The sequence below is a fragment of the Schistocerca serialis genome, chromosome 8, assembly GCF_023864345.2.
Source record: "Schistocerca serialis cubense isolate TAMUIC-IGC-003099 chromosome 8, iqSchSeri2.2, whole genome shotgun sequence".
Lineage (NCBI taxonomy): Eukaryota > Metazoa > Arthropoda > Insecta > Orthoptera > Acrididae > Schistocerca > Schistocerca serialis.
In genome coordinates, this window is record NC_064645.1 from 145,703,272 (window position 1) to 145,724,880 (window position 21,609).

Here is a 21,609-nt window from a genome sequence, read left to right on the forward strand (position 1 = left end):
CGGAAAAAATTGGATAATTTAGTCAAGAGGAAGAGCGTCACAAATTGAGCAAGTCAATAACGTATTCCTCCACCTCTGGCCCTTAGGCAAGCAGTTATTCGCCCTGGTATTAATTCATAGAGTTGTCGGATGTCCTCCTGAGAGATATCGTGTCAAATTCTGTCCAACTGGCACATTATATCGTCAAAATACCGAGGTGGTTGCAGGGCCCTGCCCATAATTCTCCAAACGTTCTCAGCTAAGGAGAGATTCGGTGACCATGCTGCCCACCGCAGCTTCGGCAAACACGAAGACAAGCAGTAGAAGGCCACGCTGTGTGCGGGCTGACATTATCTTGCTGAAATCTAGGTACAGGATGGCTTCCCATGAAGAGTAAAAAAAGGTGCATGAAATATCGCCAGCGTATCGCTGTGCTCTGAGGGTACCGTGCATGACAACCAAAGGGATCCTGCTATGAAAAGAAATGGCACCCCCAAACCATCACTTCTGATTGTATGGCGGACGACACTGAGGATGGTTTTACACTGCTGTCCGAGATGTCTCCAGACACGTCTAAATCCCATTGAGTGGAGTCCAGATGACCAGCGAAGACGTGTCTGGAGCCGCCCCGGACACTGGTGGGATACCAACCTGACTGTCGCCTTCCATATAGCCCGACAACCAAGAGTGATGGCACAGCGTGCCACTTCTTTTCATAGCAGGACTTCTTTGGTTGTCAAATGGCTCAAATGGCTCTGAGCACTATGGGACTTAACATCTGAGGTCATCAGTCCCCTAGACTTAAAACTACTTAAACCTAACTAACCTAAGGACTTCAAACACATCCATGCCCGAGGCAGGATTCGAATCTGCGACCGTAGCTGTCGTGCGGTTCCAGACTGAAGCGCCTAGAACCGCTCGGCCACAACGGCCGGCCTTTGGTTGTCATCCGCGGCGCCCTTACAGTACAGTGTTACGTTGACGATATTTTGTTGCCCTTCAAAGCAAGCCATACTGGGCTTATGTTTCAGCAAGATAATACAGTGAGAGTTTGTACGGCTTGTCTTCGTGCTTACCAAACCCTACGTTTGCCAGCAAGTTCGCTGGATCTCTCCTCATTTGAGAACATTTGGAGCAGTTTGGGCAGGGCCCTGCAACCATCTCGGGATTTTGACCATCTAATGCACCAACTGGAGAGACTTTGGCACGATATCCCTCAAAAGGACATCCAACAACTTCATCAATCAATGCCAAGCCCAATAATTACCTACATAAGAGCCAGAGGTGAACCAACGCTTTATCGACATGCTCAATTTGCGAAGCTGTTTCTCTTCAGTAAATCATCAAACTTTTTCTGAAACTGGAAACGTTTGTTTGTCTGTACATGTACATCACATCTAGTGATTACCGTTCCATTCGGATAATTCCTTCGTGGTGTGTCAAACTTTTTTCTTGTTTTTGTCTTAGAGTGTATACTGCCAGACATACAGGGTGATTTTTTTCCACCTGTAAGGTGTCAGGCAAATCCAACACCTTCCATGAAAACCCTGACATGATAGCAAATCCGACAGTATGTCACATAGCTCCGAATAAATCCTGGCATTAAATTAACCAAAGTAATACGATCAACGAGTGAGCAAATGGAATACCACAGACTAACACAAGAACACCTAAATGCATGTCATACCTTCCCACCGTGAAACAGACGCAGTTCCGAGGGAAGAAACGAGAACAGAAGCCGAGAGCAGAACCGTGTTAAACTAGAAGGCCCTACGATAAGGGATGGACACCCACATCGCCGGCTGACCGTCATAACCACCCCCCAGCCCATGTTAAAAGATAGAGCCCTCCGGAAGAACAGTATAGATCTTACGATATCACTAAAAGGGCCACACCAGCTGCACGTTTTAGCGTGAAACTTTTTCGCGGCTCTGTTACGTTGCAAACGTTAAAAACATTGCCCCACCTCGAAAAGGATAACGTTTCTCATTGGATAGACAGAATTTTTGTAGGTGGAGCTCAAGGTTAACATTGAGACCCTGATTGGTCAGTTGAAAACACAGCCAGATAGCTTTTTTTAAACCAACTTCGGTAAATTGTAGTAAGGAGAAGTTAGGGAGAGCTGCTTCCGAGACGGCGAGACATGGAGCTGTGCCGCCCGCCGCCCCCTGACGCTGCCTAAACACCGATAACGTTATGAACGCACACGATGCCGCATTTGAGTGCATAAGGCTTCACTCAGAACTGCAGAAGTCTCTTCTGTTACATCCCTTTTTTACGTAATACTAGTGTCGATCATCAATTAAATCTCCTGGTGTTCACATTTGCTACTTGAAGTAAAAATCTGAAACGTGATGAATTTCCTGTTATATAATTATTGAGAAGCCACATCAGCCACTATAATTTATGACAAGTTAAATAAGTAATTTAAGATATTTGAGGGTCACTGTAGACCATTTTGATAGTTTTCTCTTTTGTGAAACTTAACTTAAACCTAGATTATAGATGTGATATGGCATAGGTCATCCTTCGATCCATTGTAGAACTTGGAAACCCATTCAGGGAATATTCGTTCACATTTTTGTTGAATGGAGTTGGTTTTTATCATCCTGTATTAAAATATTTCCTTTTATCAATAGTGCAATTTATAAACAATGTTTTGTGAGTAGAATAAAATTTACAATGGTAAACTTAACTGCTTTTTCGACGTTATTTTACCAGCTAACTAAAAATAGGCAAGCCTTGAACCCCTTCCACTAAATTTCGTTAGTATTAAGATTCTCTTACAGAGAGTGCAGTGGAGCTGTCATTGAAATCATTGAGTATTTGATTATATCATCGCTAGTCTCACTAAACTCTTCTGAACTCTACATGTCATGTGTGGTCTGGCGTCTCCTTACCAGCAACAGGTCCCAGGTTCAAACTAGTCAACTCCCTAAAAAACACACTCAGAGCATCGTTGCGCGAAAGTGGTAGGGAGACACGACTTAGAACAAACAGACACCATGCAGAATTTTAGAGAATGGCGACCCTGCCAGAATGTTAAAATACCATGATTGAAGGTCGACCACATGCCCAACTAGGTAAAATATCCTGTTAAAAATTTTCGTAATAAAATTTTTTTTCAAAGACATAAATAGTTGAAAACAGTAGCTTCAGCGATAGATAGTAGTAAAGTATTCAATAGAAAGTGAGACATTCTACCAGAGACAATAGCACAATTAAGTTATGAATTTTAATATTGTTAGAATTAAGTTTTCTCTCCAATACAAGCGCACAGGTGGCGGATACATCGTTGACAAGTTGGTTCTGACCCAACAAGTAAGTGAATGGATTGTCAGTCTTGGGTATAATAAGTGTCAAATCGTGTGAACATAAAGTTTATGAAACACGTGAGATCGTATGAGCGCATGTTAAAGCGAAGTAGGGCGCGTGAATTGCTTTTAAAACAGAAAATAAGGGAATCACAAAGATTAGCAATGGCAGATCGAGACATTGACCGAATTGAGGTAGAGACCCAGCATAAAGATGGACAGAGAGTAGGATTGTTACTGGTTTTTTCACCAGGCAACCACGAATCCGGGATTGTGTTATCCATCATATTCACACATCAGCCACCTTTACGTGTAGTTGTATCTTCACCTTTCATAACAGTCATCTGGGGGGTAGCACACAGCTGGAACGTGTGAGCTGGGATAATTGGCAACCGTATTTTGCGACCAGTCTTCCTTCCACGTCGCCTAACGGGCCGGAACTATCGGCTTTTCTTGCGGTTGGCTTTGTCTCCCCAGCTGGAAGAAGTGCCATTGATGATTCGAAGCCGGCCGGTGTGGCCGAGCGGTTCTAGGCGCTTCAGTCTGGAACCGCATGACCACTACGGTCGTAGGTTCGAATCTGGCCTCGGGCATGGATGTGTGTGATGTCCTTAGGTTAGTCAGGTTTAAGTAGTTCTAAGTTCTATGGGACTGATGACCACAGATATTAAGTCCCACAGTGCTCAGAGCCATTAGAACCATTTGATGATTCGAAGGATGATATGGCTGCTCCAGAACACTTCGCTGTTATCGTCCGGACGCGTGTCAATCGTGTCTTCCCTGCTCGATGAATTGGACAAGGAGGTCCACTTGCATGACCTGCTCGTTCATCGGATCTCAAACCGTCCATTTTCCAGTTATGGGGCCGCAAAAGTATCGTGCATGCAGAGCCCATTCCAGATGTGGAGACACTGGAGCAGCGTATTCAATATCTTTGACACTGTTAGGGTGCAGCCTGACCGATGTGAACCTGTGAGGCAGAACGTGCTGTGGAGCGCACACGCATGAGTTCAGTGAGGCACATGGAAACCATTTTCAACACGTACTGTAACTGTGGCTGCATGGTACAGCGTGTATTAGACTGCAGTCTCTGTAACAAAGTATGACTGAATATATTGTCTCCAGTACGAAAACCATACATTTCCCGACATAAGTTCATTGGGCCATTTTCGTTCCGTATCTTCTCATCGATAAATCTTTAGAGTTTGCTCACGGTGAAAAAAATCGCACTGTATGCGTTTAGATCTAAATTATTGCTCTGCAGATTACAGTTAAGTGTTTGGCAGAGGATGCATGGAACTACTTTCACACTGTTTCTCTACCGTTCCTCTCCCGAATAGCATGCGAAAAAGTGAAGACCTATATCTTTCCGTGCGAGTTCTGATTTCTCTTCTTTTGTCACAATTGTCATTTCTCACTGTGAAAGCAAAAGCCAAAAAAAATCTTTGCTTTCGGAGGAGTGAGTTCTTGATTCAAATTTCGTGAAAAGAACTCGCCGCCACGAAGAATGCGTCTGTTTCAGTAATTTCCGCCTCGACTCACTTATCGTATCCATGACACTCTCTCCTCTATTTTGCGATAATACAAAACGAGTTCCCTGTTTTGAATTTTTTCGATTTCCTCTGTCAGTCCTATCTAGTAAGGATCCCATACGATGCAGCAGTATTCCAGAAGAGGACGGACAGATGTAGCGTTGGCTGTCTATTTAGTAAATTGGTTGCTTCTTCTGTTCTGACAATACAAAGCTGACCTTGGTTCGACTTCCCCACAACATTTTCTATGTGACAGTTCCAATTGAAGCTGTTGACAGTTGTAGTCTCTGGGTATTTCATTGAACGACAGCCTTTAAGATTATACGATTTATCGTGCAATTTAAATTTAACGGAATCTTTTAATACTCAAGTGGAGGACCTCACACTTTTATTGCTCAGAAGTGTGGCGCAGGAATCGTTGAAAGTGGTAAGTAGCTGATGGTTATAGGGGCGTAGGTACTTATCAAGTTGAATAATCTGTTAACATCGCATTCCAGCAAATCACAGTGGACGAGCATAATAAAAAACACAAGGAAATATTGCTTGCGCCCAAATCGAATAACCCATTGAAACGCAACTTAGCAATTATTTAGGAGCGCACCTCCCAGGGTCTAATTAACCAAAATTTTCAATAACTGGAACGCATTTCAGCCAAATACAGTTAGGCCTTGCAGCAACCATGCCGTTTGAACAAAAATAAACGTGCTTCGTCAGCACGGCGGAATGTGCCGGGTTGTTTATATGGTAATAAATAAATGAAATTAAATTAATCGTCAGACGAAACCAATCTGTTGCTACCTAACCAGAGAAGTACGGGCATACAACATGTATTAATTTAGTGGCTCGACTGCTAACCTACGGGGTGTGGCTGTGCGCTGTTGCATTGTGCTTTAATGAAATCTTTGAAATCAAGAAACCTCAAGCTAAGTAACATTCTAGGAATAAATTGCAGATCAGAAACAGATGCGAAATGTTAAACAAGATTATACGGGGATAGTCCGTTAGGACAAGACTGTACCCTTACAAACAGCATTAAGAATCACTCAGTTTTATTTAGCACAAGAAAACAAATTACGTTGAGTAGCAGTCTTATACACAGGCTAATATTATACACAAAGAAACAAACAAAATTTGAAATAGCGGTCCTATGTAAGCAGGCAATGCGTACACAGGCAACATTTAACTTGTGCTAATGGCACTGTGCAGAACACCAGAACGTTAACCTGAACAAATTCCTCATATCTAACCAGCTCACTCAAGTCTGAATAACCAACCCACTGAAGCAATCCCAAAGTTGAAATGTTGCACTGAAATGACATATGTCCAAGCTAGCTGCACACCACGCTATCACTTAACACACGTTCGGCTCACTGGCAGCGCAAAACCTTACCCAGCCAGTACGAACAGCAAAAAATCCTTAAACCAACTCTGCTTGTTCCTTCCTCAACTCTTGTCACTACTGTCTGCATGCCTGGCCACCATTTTCTGAGACATAAATCGTTACAGGTATTAAATATTCCAAATCAATAGATTATAAGTATTTGAACAATTGCACTTGAATGGCACTTCATTACAGTCAACTATTGTCATATACACTAGTGTCCAAAATTAAAGCAACAAAAGGAAATTTTGCGAGGTTGCGTTTATTTTGCCACAAAACAGTAAAACAGGTTATAGTAAAGTAGAAACAATCTAAAGAATACAGAACGTAAACAACTGCAATATGCGTAACGGTAGACAAAAATGTTCTTCGTTTTTTACAGCTTAACGGATTTGCACATACATTCTGACAACTGGTTAATGTGCTCCGTATGGGGTGTGACCTCCTCTGGCAGTAATACAGGCATGATAAGGATGAGGTATGCTGTGAATGATCTCATCAACCTCATGTTGAAGCAACAATGCTTGTTCCTCCTGCAGAGCTGCTGGTAAGTCTTGGAGAGTGGTTGGTGGAAGCTGACGTGATGCAACCCGTCTCCCTAGTGCATCTCAGAGGTGCTCTATGGAGTTCATTTGGGAAGAGCGATCATACCACGCCATACATGCAGTACCTTCCTTTTCCAAAAAAACATCAACCAACCGTGCTCTAAGAGGTCGAGCATTATCGTCCATCAGTACGAAGCCTGGGCCCACAGCACCTCCCAACAACCGCACATAAGATCCCAATATCTCGTCACGATACCTGACAGCAGTAAAGCCTTTGCTGATTCACCTGTACAATTTCGTGAAGAGGCGTTTGTGTTTAGGGATCCTCCTTGATATCCGTTTCTTTCCACAGCGTTTGGGCCCCGAAATCGAGTTCCAAGTTCTCTCCAGACACATCCTCGAGAATCACTCTCCAGACCAAATCGGGACTCATCTGTGAAAAGAACATTGGCCCACTGATCGATCGGCCAGGTGGCATACTGACGACTCCAATCTAGTACCCTTGTGTGAACCGCATCAGAGGAACATAAACAACATGTCTCTGACAATAAAGGCCAATCTGCCGAAACCTTCTGTACACCGTTTGCCTCGATACAACACGTCCAGTGGATGCTGCGGGATAAGATACTAGTTGTTGTGCAGTTCTAAAGCGGCACCGTCATGCCCTTACAACCAAATAACGGTCCTTACTTTCTGATATCAGAAATGATCGACCCTGCTCTGGTCTTCGGGATACTGTTTCGGTCTCTACACCCAACAAACACAACCCCTTTTGATAGATGCCCTGACATCATCGTTGGCATGGTTGTCCGTTAACCAGAATGCCACCTTCGGTGCAGAACATGATCGTATGGACATCTGTTGACATTTTGTGTGATTATACCGTGAATTAGACACAAAAGCAGAAAATAGCGGTTTGTTGCTTTAATTTTGGACACCAGTGTAGTTAACTCCACATTACATTTTGTACATCGCATGAACCAGAACGGCAATCGATAGTCAAATGTGCAACTCTGTTCTCTCTTGCTGGTTCCTCACTACATTATTCAAGCAAATTCTTTGAAAATATTAATTCGCGAAGTTCTTATTAAATCAACGTAATCAATAAAAACAATAGTACAAATAATTCATGTGGTAGCTAACCTTTCGTGTAATTGTAGGTACTCTGTAATAATAGTTTCATTTATAACTTTATTTATAATCTTGTACCAGATGAAAATACAGTCGTCAGAACAGTTATGGGTTTTTTGGTTTGCTCCGGGGGGAAGACTGAGTTGATACTACACTGAAGAGCCAAAGAAACAAGTACACCTGCCTAATACCGTGTAGGGCCCCCGCGAGCACGCAGAATTACCGCAACACGACGTGGCATAGACTCGACTAATATCTGAAGTAGTGCTGGAAGGAACCGACACCATGAATCCTGCAGGGCTGTCCATAGCCCGTAATAGTACGAGTGCTGGAGATCTCTTCTGAACAGCACGTTCCAAGGCTTCCCAGATATGCTCAATAATGTTCACGTCTGGGGAGTTTGGTGGCCAGCGGAAGAAATTAAAGTCAGAAGACTGTCCCTGGAGCACTCTGTACCAATTATGGACGTGCGGGGTGTCGCATTGTCACGCTAGAATTTCTTAGGTCCGTCGGAATGCACAATGGACATGAATGGGTACAGGTGATCAGAAGGGATGCTTGTGTATGTATCACCTGTCAGTCGTATTTAGACACAGCAGAGGCCCCATCCCATATCACTCCAACTGCACACGCCCCACACGATTACAGAGCCTCCACCAGCTTGAACAGTCCCCTGCTGACATGCAGGGTCCATGAATTCATGAAGTTGTCTCCATACCCGTAGACGTCCGTCCGCTCGATACAATCCGAAACGAGACTCGTCCGACCAGACAACATGTTTCCAGTAATCAACACGGTGTTTACGGGCCCAGGTGAGGCGTAAAATTTTGTATCGTGCAGTCATCAAGGGTACATGAGCGGGCCTTCAGCTCGAAAGCCAACATCGATGATGTTTCGTTGAATGCTTCGCAGGCTGACACTTCTTGATGGCCCAGCACTGAAATCTGCAGCAATTTTCGGAAAGGTTGCACTACTGTCACGTTGAACGAGTCTCTTCAGTCGTCGCTGGTCCCGTTCTTGCAGGATCTTTTTCCGGTCGCTCGAACGCCGACTATAACATAATGTTCATATTCGCTTAAATCTTGATAACCTGCCATTGCAGCAGCAGTATCCGATGTAACAACTGCGCCAGACACTTGTTGCCTTATATAGGCGTTTCCTACCGCAACGACGGTTCAATCCCGCGTCCGGCCATCCTGATTTAGGTTTTCCGTGATTTCCCTAAATCACTCCAGGCAAATGCCGGGATGGTTCCTCTGAAAGGGCACGGCCGACATCCTTCCCCATCCTTCCCTAATTCGATGAGACCGATGACCACGCTGTCTTGTCTCTTTCCCCACACAACCAACCAACCAACCTACCGCAGCGGCATTTTCTGCCTGTTTATACAGGGTGTTACAAAAAGGTACGGCCAAACTTTCAGGAAACATTCCTCACACACAAATAAAGAAAAGATGTTATGTGGACATGTGTCCGGAAAATGCTTAATTTCCATGTTAGAGCTCATTTTAGTTTTGTCAGTATGTACTGTACTTTCTCGATTCACCGGATGTTGGCCCAATTGAAGGAAGGTAATGTTGACTTCGGTGCTTGTGTTGACATGCGACTCATTGCTCTACAGTACTAGCATCAAGCACATCAGTACGTAGCATCAACAGGTTAGTGTTCATCACGAACGTGGTTTTGCAGTCAGTGCAATGTTTACAAATGTGGAGTTGGCTGATGCCCATTTGATGTATGGATTAGCACGGGGCAATAGCCGTGGCGCTGTACGTTTGTATCGAGACAGATTTCCAGAACGAAGATGTCCCGACAGGAAGACGTTCGAAGCAATTGATCGGCGTCTTAGGGAGCACGGAACATTGCACCCTATGACTCGCGACTGGGGAAGACCAAGAGCGACGAGGACACCTGCAATGGATGAGGCAATTCTTCGTGCAGTTGACGATAACCCTAATGTCAGCGTCAGAGGAGCTGCTGCTGAACAAGGTAACGTTGACGACGTCACTCTATGGAGAGTGCTACGGGAGAATCAGTTGTTTCCGTACCATGTACAGCGTGTGCAGGTACTATCAGCAGCTGATTGGCCTCCACGGGTACACTTCTGCGAATGGTTCATCCAACAATGTGTCAATCCTCATTTCAGTGCAAATGTTCACTTTACGGATGAGACTTCATTCCAACGTGATCAAATTGTAAATTTTCACAGGCAACATGTGTGGGCTGACGAGAATCCGCACGCAATTGTGCAATCACGTCATCAACACAGATTTTCTGTGAACGTTTGGGCAGGCATTGTTGGTGATGTCTTGATTGGGCTCCATGTTCTTCCACCTACGCTCAGTGGAGCACTTTATCATGATTTCATACGGGATACTCTACCTGTGCTGCTAGAACATGTGCCTTTACAAGTACGACACAACGTGTGGTTCATGCACGATGGAGCTCCTGCACATTTCAGTCAAAGTGTTCGTACGCTTCTCAACAACAGATTCGGTGACCGATTGATTGGTAGAGGCGGACCAATTCCATGGCCTCCACGCTCTCCTGACCTCAATCCTCTCGACTTTCATTTATGGGGGCATTTGAAAGCTCTTGTCTACGCAACCCCGGTACCAAATGTAGAGACTCTTCGTGCTCGTACTGTGGACGGCTGTGATACAATACGCCATTCTCCAGGGCTGCAACAGCGCATCAGGGATTCCATGCGACGGAGGGTGGATGCATGTATCCTCGCTAACAGAGGACATTTTCAACATTTCATGTAACAGAGTGTTTGAAGTCACGCTGGTACGTTCTGTTGCTGTGTGTTTCCATTCCATGATTAATGTGATTTGAAGAGAAGTAATAAAATGAGCTCTTACATGGAACGTAAGCGCTTCCGGACACATGTCCACATAACATATTTTCTTTCTTTGTGTGTGAGGAATGTTTCCTGAAAGTTTGGCCGTACCTTTTTGTAACACCCTGTATATCTCTGTGTTTGAATACGCATGACTATACCAGTTTCTTTAGCGCTTCTGTGTATAACACATAAAATTGTAGTACACTTTATTATAACGTAGATAAGAAGAATCACTTTGTACGATCCATTTTCACAGGAACGACGTGAGTCTTGATAACTGGCTCTGAACATTAACGTATCATTTGATACACACAAAATACAAGTCTCTTACTGAGAGTATTACTGACAGTAACTTTCACCTATAGTTCTGCCTAATACATTGACCACACAGCTAGAAGACGATGCTGTGTCGTCTTACGTGTTGTTCACGCACTGGGCCGGGCGGTACTTTACTCGGCCGTACGTAAAGGTTGGTTGCGGTGGTGTAACGAAACTCTTACTGGTGTGGCTACGCCATTGTCGCACATTCGTCTATGCGGCTTGAAGCGCTTGAAGCAACTACTTTCTCTTGTGGTTGCGTTACGAGGTAACAACCTTGCTTTAGCACCTCGCTCTTCGGACGACACAGCGTATAGCAAATTTCTGGTCTGTTTGATTTAAATAAAATTATTTTATAACTTATTTCAGTACTTGTTCAGCAGTGTACTGTATGCCTATTAAACGCGTCCGTAGTACACTACGGCCATTAAAATTGCTACACCAAGAAGAAATGCAGATGATAAACGGGTATTCATTGGACAAATATATTAGACTAGAACTGACATGTGACCACATTTTCACGCAAATTGGGTGCACAGATCCTGAGAAATCAGTACCCAGAACAACCACCTCTGGCCGTAATAACGGCCTTGATACCCCTAGGCATTGAGTCAAACAGAGCTTGGATGGCGTGTACAGGTACAGCTATCCAAGCAGCTTCAACACGATACCACAGTTCATCAAGAGTAGTGACTGGCGTATTGTGACGAGCCAGTTGCTCGGCCACCATTGACCGGACGTTTTCAATTGGTGAGAGATCTGGAGAATGTGCTGGCCAGGGCATCAGTCGAACATTTTCTGTATCCAGAGAGGCCCGTACAGGACCTGCAACATGCGGTCGTGCATTATCCTGCTGAAATGTAGGTTTTCGCAGGGATCGAATGAAGGATAGAGCCATGGGTCGTAACACATCTGAAATGTAACGTCCACTGTTCAAAGTGCCGTCAATGCGAACAAGAGGTGGCCGAGACGTGTAAGCAGTGGCACCCCATACCATACCGCCGGGTGATACACCAGTATGGCGATGACGAATACACGCTTCCAATATGCGTTCACCGCGATGTCGCCAAACACGGATGCAACCATCATGATGCCGTAAACAGAACCTGGATTCATCCGAAAAAATGACGATTTGCCATTCGTGCACCCAGGTCCGTCGTTGAGTACACCATCGCAGGCGCTCCTGTCTGTGATGCAGCGTCAAGGGTAACCGCAGCCATGGTCTCCGAGCTGATAGTTCAAGCTGCTGCAAACGTCGTCGAACTGTTCGTCCAGATCGTTGTTGTCTTGCAAACGTCCCCATCTGTTGACTCAGGGATCGAGGCGTGGCTGCACGATCCTTTACATCCATGCGGATGAAATGCCTATCATCTCGACTGCTAGTGATACGAGGCCGTTGGGATCCAGCACGGCGTTCCGTATTACCCTCCTGAACCCACCGATTCCATATTCTGCTAACAGTCATTGGATCTCGACCAACGCGAGCAGCAATGTCGCGATACGATAAACCGCAATCGCGATAGGCTACAATCCGACCTTTAACAAAGTCGGAAACGTGATGGTACGCATTTCTCCTCCTTACACGAGGCATCACAACAATGTTTCACCAGGCATCGCCGGCCAACTGCTGTTTGTGTATGAGAAATTGGTTGGAAACTTTCCTCATGTCAGCACGTTGTAGGTGTCGCCACCAGCGCCAACCTTGTGTGAATGCTCTGAAAAGCTAATCATTTGCTTATCACAGCATCTTCATCCTGTCGGTTAAATTTAGCGTCTGTAGAACGTCATCCTCGTTGTGTATCAATTTTAATGGCCAGTAGTATATTAGCTAAAAATATTCTGACCGGAAAATGGGATACCAGCTACAGAACTCACACCCACTAATCCATCGCTGTAAGTCGCCCTTATCTATCGACTTCCACACGCCCATTCTCATTCCCTCATTCAGCCCAACTCATTTTCATTATCTCTTTGAGACTCTCTGTCCCTGTCTCCTCTTTCACAACCAGTCTCCTTCGTTCTGTCCCACGACGACTATATCCTCTGTCTGTCGCTGTATCTTTCTTGCTCTCTCTTACTGCTATTACCTCATTCATTCCTATCCACTGCCGCTGACGCCGGCCGCTGTGGCCGAGCGGTTCTAGGCTCTTTAGTCCGCAATCGCGCTGCTGCTACGGTCGAGAGGTTCGAATCCTGCCTCGGGCATGGATGTGTTTGTTGTCCTTAGGTTAGTTAGATTTAAGTAGTTCTAAGTCTAGGGGACTGATGACCTCAGATGTTAAGTCCCATAGTGCTTAGAGCCGTTTTTTTGATCTGCCGCTGACTCCTTCACTGTTGCATCTCTCTCTCCTCGCTGTCATTTCCATAGACACTGTATCTCATCATTGGCTCCCACCCACTTCCACTTTCTCCTCCTCTTTATTCTTCCACCTTCACTCTTTTCCTAGCACTGTTCTGTCACTGTCAACTATGTTCCACTGCCACTGTGACCTTCTCTTTCTTCCACACTGCCACTGTCTCCTTCACTCTTTCTACACCGCAACAACTATTTTCTTCCAGTATTTATTACTTTTCCTCCTCTTTCCCACTGCCACTGCCTCCTCTCTCGCCACAAAAAAGCTCGAATATGTTCGCAAGCTAAAATTTCTGGGAAAAATCTTAATGTTGCCGAGGAAGACAGAAAAATGTAGCTGTACCCCACATTTCAGAGAAGCATAATAGCCTTTTTTGTGCCCCAATAGGAGTATTTTTCCGCTGGTTCACTTCACTAAATGCCATCTGAGTAATAAATACATCAGCGACATTTCAACCCTTCTGAAGGTGCCCAAGTCGACTGTTGGTGATGTTGTTATGAAGTGGACAACCACAGCTAAAGCGAGATCAGGCAACCGTCATGTACTGACACACTTGTAAAAAAAATGCATGAAATCAGCAGAAGGAACCACGTGCTACCAGCAGTCCAGCTAGCTCAATGACTGTGAGTAGGGAGTTAAAAATAATGTGGTACAATGGTGGAGCAACTCCTTATTAGCCATATCTTTATATAGTCAGTGCTGTGCAATACTCACTGTGGTGTAAAGAGTGACATCACTGGAGAGTGGATCACTGGTAACTAGTGATTTGGAGTGATGAAACACGCTCTATCCTGTGGTTACTCTGTGGAAAGGTTTCAGTTTGGAGAGTATCTGGAGAACTTTACCTGCCGTAGTGTTTTGTGCCAACTGTGAGGAACGGAGGAGGTCGTGTTACGGTATGGGGGTGTTTTTCGTGGTTAGGTTGTGGTCCCCTTAATAAAACACTAAAGCTGTAAGATATGGACACGTTTAACAGCAGTGAGCACTGAGTATAGTAGAGAAACAGTTCAGAGAGAATGATTGTTGTATAAACGTGAAATGGGCCCTTTCGTAAGTAGGCTGTCTAGGTTTTTAAGTTGGTGACGCCATGTAGCGCTCTGTATTAAAACCGCTGACTGCGCTGTGTGCAGTCTGTGACTGGTTGGACTCATTGTTGGATTATTCACTAGTGTAGTGTTGGGCAGTTGGATGTGCACAGCGCGTAGAGTTGGGCAGTTGGAGTTGAGTCGCCAGCAGTGATGGATGTGGGGAGAGATATTCCAGTGTTTTGAGATGTTAATATGAGAGGACGATCTGGACGTGTGTCCGTGAGGAAAAGGAAATTTGTGAAATTGGATGTCACGAATATATATATATATATATATATATATATATATATATATATATGTTGTGGCGTAACAAGACAGCTACGCCACACTGAAGTAGCCGAAAGGCACGCGTAATCTCTCTTAGGCTAGATAGAGGTCTGAAACAGGATACGTAATAAGTGGTAACAAGAAAAGTACGTAGCTGTTTTAATACTTAACTTTTAATCGTCCTTGTTGTATACATCGTTCTTGATGAGACATTTCATACATAACTATCAAACTATGTAAGGCTAATGGCGCCTTGCTAGGTCGTAGCCATGGACTTAGCTGAAGGCTATTCTAACTGTCTCTCGGCAAATGAGAGAAAGGCTTCGTCAGTGTAGTCGCTAGCAAAGTCGTCGTACAACTGGGGAGAGTGCTATTCCGTATCTCGAGACCTGCGTTGTGGTGGCGCTCGGTCTGCGATCACACAGTGGCGACACGCGGGTCCGACATGTACTAAATGGACCGCGGCCGATTTAAAGCTACCACCTAGCAAGTGTGGTGTCTGGCGGTGACACCACAAAATATATATATATATATATATATATATATATATATATATATAATGACTTTTGAGCATTATTAAGCTAATTACATTGTTTGTTCTCCATCAATATCTTTCATTTGCTGACTATATGCCTATCAGTAGTTAGTGTCTTTAGTAGTAAGAATCTTTTACTTAGCTGGCAGTATTGGCGCTCGCTGTATTGCAGTAGTTCGAGTAACGAAGATTTTGGTGAGATAAGTGATTCATGAAGGATAGGTTTTTGTTAGTCAGGGCTATTCTTTTGTAGCGATTATTGAAAGTCAGATTGCGTTGCGCTAAAATATTGTGTATCAGTTTAGAAATGATCAGAATAAGTAAACAGAAAACTGTCTGAGTACGTTCAGTTTTACTCAGCTGTTTCAGTATCAAATAACGTAGAAGTTTACCAGCACAGCCTTCCTTGACATTCAAAGGGGAAGCTTCACTTTGATCACATCTGTGAGACAATAGCTTGTGGACAATAACATTGCTTAAATTGTCTGTTCTACTCAAAGTCCCAACCTGAAACCAGTGGAACACTTTTGAGATGAATCAGAACATCGACTTTGCTCCACACCCCAGCGTCCAACATCACTACCTCCTCTTGTTTCGGCTCTTGAGGAAGAAGGGACTGCCATTCCTCCAAAGACGTTCAGTCATCTCACTGCAAGCGTCTCCAGCAAAGTTTAAGCCGTCATAAAGGCGAAGGACGTGCACACCCCATATTAACGTCCACTAACAGGTGATCAAGACCCGTGGTCTAGGGGCAGTTCCGTAATGCGCCTCGAGCGAGCAGGTTGTTCCTACTTCCGCCTGTATAGCAGCTCTGCGTGTGTCGAACTTTTATGTACTCTGTCTTGTCTGTGTGTCAACCAGTGTCGCATCGTTCTTGCTTAGCCGAGTTCGTTGTTCGTTTGTTCTCTGGCGGCAACGTTCTCTACCCGCGCCATGATGTCTGTGAGTCTCCCAAGAACATTCCTCGTCGGGGTACCGTTCGTTTCAGTTTTGATGCGTCATGTTCAACCGGGTTCTCTAGAAATTCAGTGTAGGATTGTTGATACGATTAGAGCTACATCTGATCAGGTAGATACTGCGTATTTTGATTCTGATCTGTATGCTTTTTTTTTGGAGCTTTAAAGATCCCTGAAAGGCTTCTCTCTCATGTTGGTTCTCAGGTGATGTTTACACATCGAGATAGTTCCGTTACTCCAGTCCATCTTGCAAATGCGGCAGTCTAGTATACAGGGTGGTCCATTGATAGTCACTGGGCCAAATATCTCACGAAATAAGCGACAAACGAAAAAGCTACAAAGAACGAAACTTGTCTAGCTTGAAGGGGAAAACCAGTTGGCGCTATGGTTGGCCCGCTAGACGGCGCTAATAGGTCAAACGGATATCAACTGCGTTTTTTTTTTTAAATAGGAACCCCCCATTTTTTATTAAATATTCGTGTAGTACGTAAATAATTATGAATGTTTTAGTTGGACCACTTTTTTCGCTTTGTGATAGATGGCGCTGTAATAGTCACAAACATATGGCTCACAATTTTAGACGAACAGTTGGTAACAGGTAGGTTTTTTAAATTAAAATACAGAACGTAGGTACATTTGAACATTTTATTTCGGTAGTTTCAATGTGATACATGTACCTTTGTGAACTTATCATTCTGAGAACGCATGCTGTTACAGCGTGATTACCTGTAAATACAACATTAATGCAATAAATGATCAAAATGATGTCCGTCAATCTCAATGCATTTGGCAATACGTGTAACGACATTCCTCTCAACAGCGAGTAGTTCACCTTCCGTAATGTTCGCACATGCATTGACAATGCGCTGACGCATGTTGTCAGGCGTTTCCCCACAGAAAGAAATCCGGGGACGTCAGATCCGGTGAACGTGCGGGCTTTCACAACCAATCCACCAGTCATGAAATATGCTATTCAATAAATTATCCTTCCACCCATAATGCTGCACCATACATTAACCCGCCAAGGTCGTTGATGTTCCACTTGCAGCCATCGTGGATTTTCCGTTGCTCAATAGTGCATATTGTGCGGTTGACGTTACCGCTGTTGGTGAATGACGCTTCGTCGCTAAATAGATCGCGTGCAAAAGATCTGTCATCGTCCCGTAATTTCTCTTGTGCCCAGTGGCAGAACTGTACACGAAGTTCAAAATCGTTACTATGCGATTCCTGGTGCATAGAAATATGGAACGGGTGCAATTGATGTTGATGTAGCATATTCAACACCGACGTTTTTGAGATTCCCGATTCTCGCACAATTTGTCTGCTTCTGATGTGCGGGTAAGTCACGACAGCAGCTAAAACACCTACTTGGGCATCATAGTTTGTTGCAGGCCGTGGTTGACGTTTCAGATGTGGCTTAAATAACGTAACTATCCGGCGAACGGACCGGACACTTGGATGATGTCGTCCAGGATACCGAGCAGCATACATAGCACACGCCCGTTGGGCATTTTGATCACAATAGCCATACATCAACACAATATCGACCTTTTCTGCAATTGCTAAACGGTCCATTTTAACATGGGTAATGTATCACGAAGTAAATACCGTCCGCACTGGCGGAATGTTACGTGGTAACAGGTACTTATACGTTTGTGACTATTACAGCGCTCATGTCCATTATAATTATCCGGGCTGTTATGCCGTGGTCGGTTGATGAATTCTGAAGTGATTTGGGAATCACTGCATTTTTTAAATAGGAACCCACATTTTTTATTACATATTCGTGAACTACATAAAGAAATATGAATGTTTTAGTTGGACAACTTTTTTCGCTTTGTGATAGATAGTGCTGTAATACTAAAATGTAAACTTTCACGGCCGGAAATATCATGTCCATTATAATTATCCGGGCTGTTATGCCGTGGTCGGTTGATGAATTCTCAGGTGATTTGGGAATTCCTCAGAATTCATCAACCGACCACGGCATAACAGCCCGGATAATTATAATGGACATGATATTTCCGGCCGTGAAAGTTTACATTTTAGTATTACAGCGCTATCTATCACAAAGCGAAAAAAGTTGTCCAACTAAAACATTCATATTTCTTTACGTACTTCACGAATATGTAATAAAAATGTGGGTTCCTATTTAAATAACGCAGTTGATATCCCTTTGACCTATGGCAGCGCCATGTAGCGGGCCAACCATAGCGCCATCTGGGTTCCCCCTTCAAGCTAGACGAGTTTCGTTCTTTGTAGTTTTTTCGTTTGATGCTTATTTCGTGAGATATTTGGCCCAGTCACTATCAATGGACCACCCTGTATATATTCGATTAGAGTTTACAATCTTCCATCCAAAGTACGCGATTCATTTCTTAAGCCGGCGTTGCTTCCCTTTCGGAGTCGTTTGGCGTATCCGGAGGGAACACTGGTCTGCCCAACATCGCTTGCAATGATACACTGATATCCGAGCCGCAGAAACGTGTGTTCGAAAGAATATTCCTCTACACCTGAATATCTGTAGTTAACGAATTTGTTACATATGCAGGGCAAGAACAATCTGCTTCCTTTGTAAAGAAAATGGCCATCTAAATCCAATTTTCCGTTGACATTAGCTGAATTACTGTCTTCGCAGTCTGCTGTCAGCACTTCTTCAGCTTGAGAGGGCATGTGGGAGTCATTGCAACCCCACTCCGCGCGACTTTCCACCGTTACCGGAACTTTCAGATGCGGCCGCTCTGCCGTTAAGGCGCCAGCAGTGGTGGCACAATTTAAACCCCGGCGGAGTCATGATGGTGAAGATTTTGAAGACACTCCTCCCCCGTCTCGCGTCTCCGAGAAGGTGGTGGCGGAGTGAGCTTATTCCAGTGGGGATGCTTTGAGTACTGACGTTAATTACGGTTCTTGTCTCGTCAGGAGTGCCGAGGCGGTTCTGTTGATGTTGAAATGACTGTTGCATCTGCGTCCTCTCGTCCACCGTGGGAACGTCTGTTCCGGTGCGCGGCAATGACTTAATTGGAACATTGTCTGCCGTTCTGCCTTTCCAGTGCCCTGGCGAAATGCCATCGATTCCTCAACCTGATACGTTGGAGTAACAAGTTACTGAGGATTCTCTTCCACGTAGTCAGATGATGCAGCCAGCTTCAGACGCTGCAGTGCCTGTCTCTTCGTTACCTGATGATGGTGATCATCGCTCCCGGTTCTGTTTCTCGCATTCCGTTGAGTGGAGTGGGGACGCCTCCCTCCCTGCGGCGTACATTGATGAGCCCCCTACGCTTCCACCACAAGAAGTTATGTTATCACGGAGTGATGTGAAACAACGTTTTCAACCTGACCGTTCAGCGTCGCGACGAAAAAAAAACAAGGAAAGGGATCTGTACCTTCCGATGGAGAGGATTCAAATCCGGCATCATCGTCTCCGCCGTCTGTCGGCGATGGTGAGAGCGAGACGTAATGTGTACATTTTTTTCGAGTTACTACTTTCCTACCTTCCACGTGTTAACTAATACTTGTGTATACGTTCGTTATACTAAATGTTAAGAGGATAAGCTCTCCATTACGGTTTGCTGCGTTACGAGAGTTTATTTGTGATTCCCAAGCTGATGTCTGTTTGCAAGAAGTGTTATTTGATGTGTTTTGTCTCCCTGCTTTTTAATGTTCAACCAAAAAGTTCTGCTGGTATGACCGTGCTTTATAAGGACGGTATTCCGTTGACAGATTTCGAAACGCTGTACGACGGTCGGGGTTTGGGGTGTCGTTTTTATGATCTCGCCTCAATTTTTTTTTTTTCTGCTCCATGTGGATCTGGTCGTACATATGTCCGCTCGCGCTTTTATAGAAAAGATGCCATTTATTTACTTCGTCAAAATCCATGAAAAATTTTGATGAGGGAGAGATTTCAACCCTGTCTAGGTCCTAACTCCCAACTGTAACTACTGTCGTGAACTTAATCTACAGGATGCTTCGATATGCGTACATCCCACATTAGTGCGTTTTACGTATTTCACAGCTACTTCTAGTACTCGACTGGACCGTTTTGATTTGTCTGTTTGCCTATGTAGCCAACTTTCGTCAATTGATGTAATTCCTGCCAGCTTCACTGACCATCGTGCTATTTCAATGACTCTCAACTCCGTTCAGCAGCGGGTATACCTTTCTCGCCCTATTTGGGAGCTAAATATTTTATATCTGGCGAACGCTCTCTGGAAGACATCATTGCTGCCATGGGGAAGCGGGCAGGCCGTTCCCAAGTGCATTATCCCTCAGATATGGAGTGGTGGGTTGCCATTGCCAAACTTCAGCTTCGCTCTGCACTCATGCGTTTCAGCGATGGTAAAGCGCCTGAAATGAGAAGAACTCAGGAATTTTATTGTGCTGTCCTTCGTGATCTTCATAACAGTGCTCGCGACGTCCCTTTAAGAGTAATGGAAATGCACCGCGTGAAGGCAAAACTCCTTCAACTCAAAAGACTACGATTATATGGTCTTCGTCTGTGATCCCAGCCATGTTCGAGTTTCCAGGATGATCAGAATGAATTAGCGTCTCTGTATCATCTAATTCGACTTCGAACGCGATCTGAAAGGCTATGTCTCACTACCATTCGTTCTACGGATGGACGTGAGTCGTCGTCCCAAACAGATAAAATAATTCCATATTTAGCAATTATATACCACTCGCTCACAGAAAGATCCGTACCTAAAGACTGGAAAACTGCTCAAGTCACACCAGTACCCAAAAAGGGAAGTAGGAGTAATCCGCTGAACTACAGGCCTATATCACTAACGTCGATTTGCAGTAGGGTTTTGGAACATATACTGAATTCGAAAATTATGAAGTACCTCGAAGAAAACGATTTATTGACACATAGCACGGTTTCAGAAAATATCGTTCTTGTGAAACACAACTAGCTCTTTATACTCATGAAGTAATAAGTGCTATCGACAGGGGATGTCAAATTGATTCCATATTTTTAGATTTCCAGAAGGCTTTCGACACCGTTCCTCACACGCGACTTCCAACCAAACTGCGTGCCTACGGAGTATCGCCTCAGTTGTGCGACTGGATTCATGATTTCCTGTCAGAAAGGTCACAGTTCGTAGTAATAGAAAACAGTAGTAATATCCGGCTTTCCCCAAGGAAGTGTTATAGGCTTATAGGCCCTCTATTGTTCCTGATCTATATTAACGACGTAGGAGGCAATCTGAGTAGCCGTCTTAGATTGTTTGCAGATGATGCTGTCATTTACCGTGTTGTAACGTCATCAGATGATCAAAATAACTTGAAAAATTATTTAGATATGATATCTGTATGGTGCGAAAACTGGCAATTGACCCTGAATAAGGAAAAGTGTGAAGTTATTCA

General features: G+C 44.3%; 1 protein-coding gene across 1 annotated transcript in view; it reads right to left on the minus strand.

Annotated features, from left to right (window-relative positions):
* Positions 1–21,609, minus strand: part of LOC126416877 (uncharacterized) — a 67,931-nt gene that overhangs the window by 24,824 nt on the left and 21,498 nt on the right. The gene's annotated exons all lie outside the window — the stretch shown is intronic.